Raw genomic sequence first — 11,675 nt, forward strand, 5'->3', positions numbered from 1 at the left:
CGAAATTAACACATTGGTATATTTGCTTAAAGACAATTTTACTTTTTTTTAAACCATCAACCAGAGTTTTTTTCTAGAATAAAATTCAAGAAGGTTAACTCATATTTTCGATCGAATTTTGCTATAAATCCTCCCCCTCCAGCACTCATGAGATGAAAACAATATCATGGGAGTATTTTTTATTCATTCTTCAAAACGTTGTAAGGAAGTACAAGCAGCCCCCTCCCCACTGTATATATATATACATATATATATAAATTTGTGTGTGTGTGTGTTCATGAGATCAATAGCTTAATCTTCCATGCAACTTGAAATAGATGGGGTGTATCGATTCTCGTGGACTCCTTTGCTACTCCTCTGTGAAGATGCTGACTTGGCGCCACTAGCTTTCTACTCGACAGAATATTTTGCTTGTGATTAGGATTACACAATATAATTTCTCTGACGAAACGCTCTTACCAACCAGCGGGTATGACATATTGATAGTTTTCCCCTTACTTCATCATTGTTCTTGTGTTCAAAGTTATCTTTAACATAACAATAGGTAGGAACAATATTTTTATATTTCATCTTTACTTTAAATGAAAAAAGTGACGGTAAATATAATAATTATGTCTCTTACGTGTATTTATATGTGTGAAAATGGACATTCTGGCGCTTCAGAAGTGCACGTAGTCAGAATGAAATATATTTAAAAAACTATTATAGTTTGTATATACTTATAATATACAATCAATAAAATTGCTATATTTCATAATGAAATATTTTTGTATGCTTTCCTATGTAAGTTTTATTTGTTTGTAGTTAAGCACAAAGCTCTACAATGGGCTATCTGTGCTGTGCCTACCACGGGTATCGAAATCCGGTATTTAGCGTTGTAAGTCCATACACATACCGCTGAGCTACTGGAGTGCTACTAGGTAACTGAAGATAAGGTATAAAGTAACCCATATAATAAAGTATGAAGTAGCATAAAATAAAATGTTGCATTCTGTTGTATAAATCTAAAGCATCAGTAATCCATAAACCATATGATCTCACAGCGTACGAGCAATTTAAATTGATAAATCTTGACTGAAAAAGGGTTACACAAATTAAACAAATTACAAATCGTTTTATTAACTTGCATCGCTATTCAAAAGTTGCAATGAGAACAGAAAATATGCGGCATTGTGCAAACAATTGCTTGTAATAACTATGCATTTGTCTCTACAGCAACTGTCTATTTATTATTAAAAATAATTATGAAAATACAGATTAAATTGCTCTACAGAACTAAAGCTCATTTTATAATTAACCATTACTGTTTATAGGTCTTATATTTTCCGCCAGATACTACTAGTTCTGAGAAACATAATTATACCAGAATATCAGATTCACTGAGTAGATTTCTGAAGTATTTTCGCATTCCACATACAAGCAAATGAACACACGATTTAAATAGTTTATGTCCTATCATTGCTAGCACCCCTAGTGACAAAATAATAAAAGGTTTAATTAGTAAATTCTAAAAGTACTTTGTCAATGAAAAAAGAAAGGGTCGATATAGTTTTCATTGGATCAGTAGAACAGGTCCCATAATTGTATAAATTTCTTCGTATTTTGCACTCATAAACAAGCTTTGATTAATTATCTAAATGAAAGAAAAAGTATTTATCAGGAAAAGAAATACGGCTATAAAATGCTTAATTTTAAATAAGGATATGAGCTTGACAAATTAGCCGGTGGATAATGTTATAAAAATTATGTTATAGAAATATATTGTCTGAAATTAAATATTAACTTTAGCCTTGAAAACAGAATTCCCTAAGCTTTGACCGTTATATTACTGTTTCGATATTTTGTGTATGCGTAATATGCATTGAAATTGAGTATGGAGGTATGAGGTCTTTAATTGTGGGCTCTTATGGGTGTCGAAAATTGCCGTGTCGACCCTGTTCTCAGGTGGGCTTTTAACGAGTGCATCAGGCGAGCCCACGGTCCTAAAAGTATTCATTTTGTATGTCTTACAAGTTGGGACTGAGTATTCTCAGAACGGCTTCAGGAAGCAAATTCTGTTAATTTTATATATCTCACAAGTGAACCTCTAATGAGTTAAGACGTTGTACCAGGAGCGACATTGTGGCGCCCCGGCTGTTCCACCTATATGTCCGCCATTACATTTAAAAACGAAAACATCAAGGCAACAAAGCTTATGTATCATTAGACAATTTATAATTCAATACAGATGTAACCCAATAAACCAGACTTAGATCTTGTAGATGTCCTATGGGAATTTGTAAATAAAAAACCCAAAAGCATGGTTCAACGGTCACAAATGCAGTTTACTCACAACCCAAAACCGATAATTAAACTTCTGTTTTGATTTATTTGTAGTTAAAACACCAGGTTTATTTACAAATCTTTATTAAAGCTGCCTTTTTTATTGAGCTAAGGAATAGCTGCTATATCCACTGACTACAATTTAGCTCAAAATCCAAAACTAAAACAAACAATGCTGCTCACAATACAAGAAGATTACATTGCTTTTACATAAAGACCAAGACAAAATACTGAAGGCGAGTTACATACTGTCAAAAACTTGTACAATACAATGTAACACACTAAAAAAACAATTCCAATATTATTGCTTATATCAGGTTAGAGATAGTAGCTTTCAACACCAAAGTGTATATATATTTTTACAGATATATATATATAATTCTAATAAAACTCTTGTAATTAATAATTGATCTATCTAAATCTTTTGCAGTTTCAACTCTGGGGGAGTTAAAGTTTACAGCTTCCTCGGGTAGATTTGACTTATTAGTGAAGTGCCCCTTTGAATGGAAACTAAAGACTTGTGTATAGTTATCAGGGGAAGTCGCTGTTTCAACATAGTAAACAAGGTGTCCCCCAATTCAAATTTGTTTTGCCGCCTGTGGGAGGTTTCATGGCTCTATATGTATAGTAGATTGCAAAAGTATACTTACACCTGTAAATCTAAACCATTATTTGACAAAAGTATGTGTGTGTCTGCTTAGAACTAGTGAACCAAACCTGGTATTTACCCTTACAACCCTTCGACGAGCGACATAGAGGGATGGTGCTCAGATCAGACCCCTTATGTTTTCCCCCTGTGTTGAGGAACGTCACTAGTAAATATTTATTAAGATAAAAAAAAAGTTGCTCATGACTCGATTAAACAGTTTTTTGTTGTTTTTTTTCTCAGAATTTTCGCGCAAAGTTACACAAAGGGCTATCTGCACATACCGTCCTTAATTTTAAACTGATAAACTACAATGAAGGCAGCTAGTTATTAGCACCCACCACCAACTCTTTGGATACTCTTTTCTTTCTTTACTAAATAGTGGGATTTAACCGTTACTCTTATAGTGCACCCATGGCCCCAAAGTGCAGCGTTTTTGTGGCTATGGGTCACGAGCCATGAATTCTCGGATATACAGTCAAAGCACGTTAAGCAATAGACCATTCGTGATCTGATAGAAGCTCACTGATAATAACTAGTTTTGTTTGTTTGTTTGGAATTAAGTATAAAGCTACACAATGGTCTATCTGTGCTCTGCCCACTACGGGTATCGAAACCCGGTTTCTAGTGTTGTAAGCCCGCAGACTAATAACTAGTTGCAAAATATGTTTTCCACTTCAGTCGTTAATGTGTCTGCCCATCTGGTTCTTATATAGTGTTATTAATTAAATACTATGACATAAGCATTCATCCAAGTTTTTGGAAAATTCAAATGCGTGTATCACGTGTTTAACTTTATGAGAACTACTTGGAATACTGTCCCCAGTAAGACAGCGATAAGTCTACGGACTTACAACGCTAATATTCGTGGTTCGATTTCCCGCGGAAGACACAGCAGATAACCAAATATAGTTTTGCTCTAAAACTTACAAACAAACAAAAACTTGGAATACCCTGTTGCCTCTTATAGTACACAAAACGTATCGTGGATAACTGTAATTACGTAGTGCAGTGGCTCTACGTCTTTTTACTCCGCAGACCACTTCGGCGGGGCAAAAGATCTCGCGAATCACCTACCGGTCTTACCTCAACTGGTTTCGCTTACCGCCGCAGAAATTCATTAGAATTCATTTGGAAGAAAGGCCTCGTCCGCGGAGATATGCGTCAATGATTTGCATTTCAGACCAGCCCGCGGACCACCTGGAGGACCCTTTCGAACCACCAGTAGTCCGAAAATAACCGTATTAAATTAAATTTGCATATTGTAGTATATTATAAAATATCTTCATTTTTAAGTTTAGGATCTGTAAAAATCATTTTTCCACCTATACAGAAGTATTTGTATTACTCTTATTCCTGTTCACCACATAAAAATTTTATTTCTACACAACTCGGCAAGTAATATTATATAACATAATTGCTAATGTAAAGTTCAACGCTTTATCTTATCAAATAATGATAAGAATCAGTGACTTGTTACGATACTAGTAATCATTCTAATACGAGGAAACAGTCCAGCAGGGTTGCAATCATTTTCTGCATTAATGCCCAAACATATGGTGCATATTTGCTCAGACATGCTGAAAAGGCAAACGTCATTTATGCATTTGGTCTTGATTGTATAAACTACACCCCTATACTTGAGACACGTAGGAGGCAAGTTAAAGAATAAAAATAATATGTTTCTCAACATCTTATTAATCCTATTTATATACATGGTGCAGCATGTTTCAAGAACACAATACTGAAAACTTATGGATCGATTGAATTGACTTCATAGCAATAAGTTTTACTATTCTGTTCGAAATCTAGTTGATTACTGCAGGCTGTTGCGTGCATAAATGATTTCTAAGAAAGCACGTAAATGCCGATTGGTAATTTGTTTGTCTTGAATTACGCGTAAAGCTACACGAGGGTTATCTGCGCTAGCCGCCCTTAATTTATCAATGATAGAGTAGAGGGAAAGCAGCTAGTTAACGCCACCCACCGCCAACTCTTGGACTACTCTTTTACCAACGAATAGTGGGATTTACCGTCACATTATAACGTCCCCACGGCTGAAAGGGCAAGCATGTTTCGTTGGACGGGGATTCGAACCCACGACCCTCAGATTGTGAGTCGAGCACTTTAACCACCTGGCCATGAGCCGTATTAATAAGTCGAATATTAAAGAAAATGTTTGTAGAAGTTAAGATAAAAACTATACTTTGATGGGGGATCTTCTGTCTTTGTCTACAATATTTGTTTATTCTTAGCAAATGGTTGCTCGTCCCTCTTTCTCCTTAAGTACCGTACTTCATTTAAGACCAAGTGAAATTATTTGTATTTAAAGTAAAATTTAATATTTATGGACTTATTATCATAAAAGAATTCACATTTTGTTTTATTGTACTGTTATATCTGTAGTAGATAGTAACATTTCCATCTCTATTTTGATTTATTTTTTATGAACATATATATTGTAAGATGAAATATAAAGACGATGGAAGATGTAAATTATTGCCTGGTACCAATTTCAGTGAGCCAAAACTTTTATGTTTGACTAAAGCCACACTTCTAATTAATAAAAACTAGTTGCCCCCCCCCAAGTGGCACAGCGGTATGTCTGCGGACTAATACTGCTAGAAACCAGGTTTCGATGTACCCGTGGTGGGAAGAACACAGATAGCTTTGCGCTTAATAACAAATAAAATAAAAAGAGCTGAGCTAGGTTCCGGGACTAGCGTGCTGGACTGTGGTGCTGAGTTTTCTTTGTTCGCGGCCAGTTACTGCCCCCTAAAAACCGTGCTCCGCACTTTAGGACCATGGGGGATGTTACAAGAGCGACGGTCAAATCCAGCTATTCGGTTTGACGAGAGCAACCCAAGAAATGGCAGTGGGTGGTGCTGATTGGCTGCCTTCCTTCTGGTCTATAACTTAAAGATTACGGATAGGTAGCGCAGATATCCCTTGTATAGCTTTGCGTGAAATCGAACAAACGAACAATAGGTAAATAAGTAAAAAGTTTAAGCCGTGGGAGCGTTATAATGTTACGATCAACCCCACTATTCGCTGGTAAAAGAGTAGCCCAAGAGATGGCGGTGGGTGGTAATGACTAGCTGCTTTCTCTCTAGTCTTTCACTAAATTAGGAACGGCTAGGGCAGATAGCCCTCGTGTAGCTTTGTGCGAAATTCGAAACAAACAAACAAACCTTCTCACGTAACTAGGCTTAACACGTAGACCGAACAAAAGAAATAGTATTACAAGAGGATAATGTTTAGGATTTGGGCTTTGATTTGAGAAATCGTTGATTATTTTCGTCTTAATTCATGAACTTATGAAACAGTATAATGTGGCATCGTTATACCAAATATTAAAATAGCATTAAATCATTTATGACAATTTATTGGTGCACTGCTGGTATTTGTATTTTGTAGTTATAGCAAAGCTACTAAAATTGTAATGCCCCGTCCCTAATTATGAGCTACTACACAAAGGAAAGACAGCTCTCTATCACACACTATCCACGCCAAAGGATTGACTGACACCCTTATAACAACAGCTTAAAGTGCGGAAAATATTTTATGGCATCGCATGGATTCGAACCAGGCTCGCCAGCTCAAAAATCTGCAGGGACAGCCTTCACTTCTCAGATTAATGAATCTTAAAACTTTATATACTCTAAAATCGTCTTAGTCTGAAAAGTATGTTAAAGTTGGTCCTACAATAACTTGCAAAAAGTGAATATAGTAACAGTTTAATGTGTACAACTGAACTTTTTAATAATAAATAAATTAAAATGAAATATACTTTATTTGAAATGGTTAGGTAGTGTCACATTTTTTATAATAAATATAGATATATTGTATATATATTCCAGGCTCATTAACACAATACGGTTGAAAAGGCACATAACAGAAAAAAGATTGTATTACGAATACTGGTACTGCAATCATAGAACTAAAAAGATGCATTGAGCCACCATTTTGCTCTCTCAGCTATTAACGACTTTTTTAACCTTAATCCCAATAAAGCTTTAAGAGGTTTGACTTGCGTAGAATTTCAAATCCACACATTAAGACAGTTATTGATTAGTAATTCATAGAAAACTTGGATTCTACTAATTAGCTTTAATATAATCGCTAGCAATACACAACACAAAGCTGGTTACCACCAGTGACCCAGAATTTATGCAAGTGTATCATCAACAAAGATGGCTCTTCTGTGTAAATACGATATTTTTGTATTTTCAAGTGAATTATTTTTCTTCTACCAAAAATGATATCTAATTGCATTTATCTGTATCACTGATTTCATGCTATGAAAATAAACAATTTTCTTCAAAAGTCTGTCCATATTTATATGTTTCTGTTTTTTAGTTTAATATCAGCAACTATTTTTCTTGGAAAAGAAGGTTGAATCCTTAAACCAGAAAAGAAATTGGGGCCTAATCTGCAATGTATTTCACATAAAGCCAGAGGAAGACAATAATTAAGTTAATTGGCACTCTAAGCCTTGTGTCGTTTAACCTGTAATCGAGAAAATACCAAAGCAATCACCTAGCAATTAGTCAGCTAAGTGTAATAAACGTTTACTGCTGGAAAGGGTTATACGTGATTATACAGATAATACCATCAATCAGAACAACAACTGTACTAACGCAATAGAACAGTTCATGCACGAATTGGTAGTTAATCCGTTTAAATACCGTATTACTGTAAACCATATCTTTCGGTCCTTTTATTTTTAAGTATTTAATTTTTCACTCCAGTATTTGTAGACTGTAGTTTTCTTTGTTTTACATCATGGTAATTAAATTTTTACGCTAATATTTATATGGTATATATGCGATATAAAACACATAAACGTTCTCTAAATCTTTAATTTACAGTTTATTTCAATCTGAGGGTCTCGGTTCCGAATCCCCGTCACACCAAACATGCTCCCCCTTTCAGTCGTGGGGGCTTGTAATGTGACGATCAGTCCAACTCTTCGTTGGTAAAAGAATAGCCCAAGGATTGGCGGTAAATGGTGATGGCTAGCTGCCTTTCCTCTAGTCTTTCACTGCTGAATTAGAGAAGGCTAGCGCAGATAGTCCTCGTGTAGCTTTGCTCGAAATTCAAACCAACCAAACAGATCATTTAGACCCTAAGTTGTCTTGAAGCTAATCTGCAAGACTGCAACAGTTTAAATATTGAACATGTAAGTGTATTTTAATGCTTTCGTGGGCTATCTGTGCTCTGCCCACCACGGGTATCGAAACCCGGTTTCTAGCGTTTAAGTCCGCAGACATACCGCTGTGACACTGGGGGGGAGGGCTCATATTTAGGTATTTTATGTTTCTCATAAATATTAGCTTTAAAAACACACTTTTTATTTCAGAACAAATTGTTGACTGTTCCTCGTGTTATTTAGTCTTATCGTTACTTCTGTTTCTGTGTATGTGTACACTAGAATAAGTCCTTTTTTAAATGAGTGTGTCATATTTTGAGAGTACAGTACTGGAGTTCGGAATCACTTTGTACTTTAAGAAATGCATCACCTCAGATGCTTCTAGTGAGTCAGCCTTGGTGAGAGTAATCTCAATTTAACGGTTACACTTCGAACTTTAGCTGCGAACACTAGCAACTTGTAATTAAGTTTAGTAGGATCTGACAATCAGAACAATTTTTGAAAGGCAGTCAAGTTCTAAGTCTAACATTAATTTCAACAGTTCTAGCCTGGTGGTGGAACATTCGCTTTTAAGTAGTAATATTGTGTGATTTATTCAATAGTGGTTTGGACGTAGAGTAAGAAATTTTAATTATGGATAAATTTATGTTCTGTTCTACACGTTATTTACGTGTTTAGAAAATAACTTGAACTATGGAAAAAAGGTTAAAATATAACATCGTATTTGCCGTTGGAACTTCTTAATTCTAATGGCATTATTATAAGCCAATTTGTAATTATAAACAATTTAATGTCTCAGTGCCAGATAGTTTCCTTAAGTTTGCAAAAAAAAAACACCTAATAAAAGATTATTAATACTTATTGAATTAGTTGACTCTGATTCATGACAATAACTTCAAAAGTAAATGCATAATTTGAAAAATAAAGCTGTTAGTTGCCTTGGTCACCATTTAGAAGTTTCACTCGCGTGATGTATATTACACGTAGTTCTAGTAAATACAAAAAGAGTTTAATTTCTTACTAAATGAAACTTTATCATATAACATAAGACAGCAACCCATGAAGCCAGTGTTATCACCTCCTAGAAATCAAGAGTTAATGTAAAATGTTTTACCTAGAAATGATAAGTATGCAACGTCTATATCCAATTATTTATCTCATGTGTTATTAAGAATCCATATTACTGGATAAAAATTGCAAATATATTGTCAAAATAAACAACAATATAGGCGATTTGTGTGCATATCTTTATTTTATTTTCTTAATTTTGTTCCGCATGTATCATGATTACATGAGGAGACAGCACTAGGAAAACATTTCTATTGACATCATTTTTTTTTTAAAACAGACGTTTTGTACTGTTACAATGTTGGCCTGTTTATTTTATCAGCTGAATGTCTAGACAGTGCTGAAACAGGAAACGGCTGTATAGATTTCAATGTAAGTAAGTAGCAGCTGTACACTTTTCTCTCTCTTTTTTTTTTTTTTGGCTACGTCTATAAACTGCAAAGCTATGCAGAAGAAAATTTTGATACATCATTTTGGCTGTAAGCTATCGCTACGTTAGATAAAAATCGAAATACATAAAAACATATGCACAAGTGTATAAAGTGTACAGGGTTTATTAATTGTAATTAAAAGTGGAATTGAGTTGTTGTTTTATTGATCCTCTTTTGTTTTCAATTCTTGTAACATCTGGAAAGAATTCAGTGAAGTTGAATTCTGCTTAATTAATTAAAAGTTACGACTCAAAGGCAGCACTAACACATTGTCTTGTACAAAAGTTTTATATAATGATTAATTGGCATTAAATGTACCTCAAAGAAAAGTTTCAGCATGATGAAACTCCTAAATACGGAAAAAAAAATATTTATTGTAAAATTATAAATCAGTTTTCAGTTATAGTATTTTATTTGCTTATGTTTTATGGGTTTTTCTTCCATCTGTTTTTCTAATTAACAGTCTGTTTCTTTTCTAATATTTATTATATCTTGAATTATTGTCTGTCGACCTGAAAGCTCAAGGGATGCATATCACACTCACAACAACTTCTTCGCCAACCCATAGTGTTTCAGCGGCAAGGTGAATGGCTTATAGCGCTAAAATTCAGGGCTCCACACCCGCGGTGGGCAAAAACAGATCAATTGTGCAGATTTGTGATTAATAACTTTCTCATTACATTGACGCGGTATATATATAAGTGTAAAATGGAACGATTCGATACAGCATTTCCAAAGTGTATATATATTAAAATACGAGGTGATTGTTTATTTTTACATCAAGTAAAGTCTAATTTATTTAGAACTTTAACAGTATAGAAAGTTACACGACAAGAAGTACAATTTCGGTGATAATGTTGGAATTTACTCTAGCCCAGTCATAAGATATTTCGAATGTTCTTTGTAAGGCTTATAAAATAAACAACACTAGCCATTTCGTCACTCATATATCAACAATTACAAAATAAAATCGAATAATAACTAGGCATAAAACAACATTTAGTGTACAGTACTAATAATTCAACAATTATATCCACCATGCATCACTAATATATCACCCTTCGTAAAATATATAATTATCAGTATGATGAAGTAACAACTTTACATACGAAGTATGAAAAAGTGGTTTATGACTTATGTATGTATAAATATATATATATATGTACATGTACATATGTATATATATATTTTGTAATTGATAATTTCATACACTATATTTACGGAGGTAAGACACGTGGACTAAATAACTACAAGCTCTTGAGGGCTTTATTTCTGTACTAATGGATGTTGACTGTTTTTCCAATTGCCGTATTTTACTAAGAAAAGACAGTAGAGTAGCGTTAAAGCTCGAAATAGATATGAAAATTCAAAATCTTAAAATAACCCACTGTAATAAAAGTTACATTTTATAAGCATGTTTGTTGTCAAATCATCATTTACTGAAAGGAAGATAATCTCGGTAAAATAGTTAATGGTATAGATACGCCTCAAAACAGCAAGATCAATAAGCTTTTATATCAAAGTACTAAGAATACTTAGATAAGATTGTTTGTTTGTTTTGAATTTCGCGCAAAGCTACACGAGGGCTATCTGCGCTAGCCGTCCCTAATTTAGCAGTGTAAGACTAGAGGGAAGGCAGCTAGTCATCACCACCCACCGCCAACTCTTGGGCTACTCTCTTGCTAACGAATAGTGGAATTGATCGTCACATTATAACGTCCCCAGGGCTGAAAGGGCGAGCATGTTTGGTTGGACAGGGATTCAAACCCGCGACCCGCAGATTGCGAGTTGAGCGCCCTACTAAGATTAGAAAATAAGTATTTGGATTATTATTTTAAAGATGATTATTATTTCCTGTTATGGAAAAAATTTTTTTTTATTTTATTTTATTGAATTTTGGACAAAGCTGCTCGAGGGATATCTGCTTCATTGTCCCTAGTTTTAAAATAAGAGACCAGAAGGAAACCACCGCCAACTACTGAGGTACTCTTTACCAACCAATAATGAGATTGACTGTCATATTGTATCGCCACACTGATTGAAATAAGAGTTTCGA

At 34.4% G+C, this 11,675-nt stretch overlaps 1 protein-coding gene across 4 annotated transcripts in view; it reads left to right on the forward strand.

Moving 5' to 3' along the window:
* Positions 1-317: 317 nt before the first annotated feature.
* The window catches only part of LOC106478284 (kelch-like protein 8), a 70,517-nt gene continuing 59,159 nt past the window's right edge, over positions 318-11,675 (forward strand). For 3 of the 4 annotated variants that reach the window (XM_022381865.1, XM_022381866.1, XM_013938814.2), the window contains exon 1: positions 318-544. The gene's annotated coding sequence lies outside the window, so the exon portion shown is untranslated. Of the gene's footprint in view, positions 545-9,536; positions 9,561-11,675 lie in introns of those variants that run through there. The other variant, XM_022381867.1, reaches the window with a different exon arrangement.

Source organism: Limulus polyphemus, unplaced genomic scaffold, assembly GCF_000517525.1.
Source record: "Limulus polyphemus unplaced genomic scaffold, Limulus_polyphemus-2.1.2 Scaffold196, whole genome shotgun sequence".
In the NCBI taxonomy this organism is placed as follows: Eukaryota; Metazoa; Arthropoda; class Merostomata; order Xiphosura; family Limulidae; genus Limulus; species Limulus polyphemus.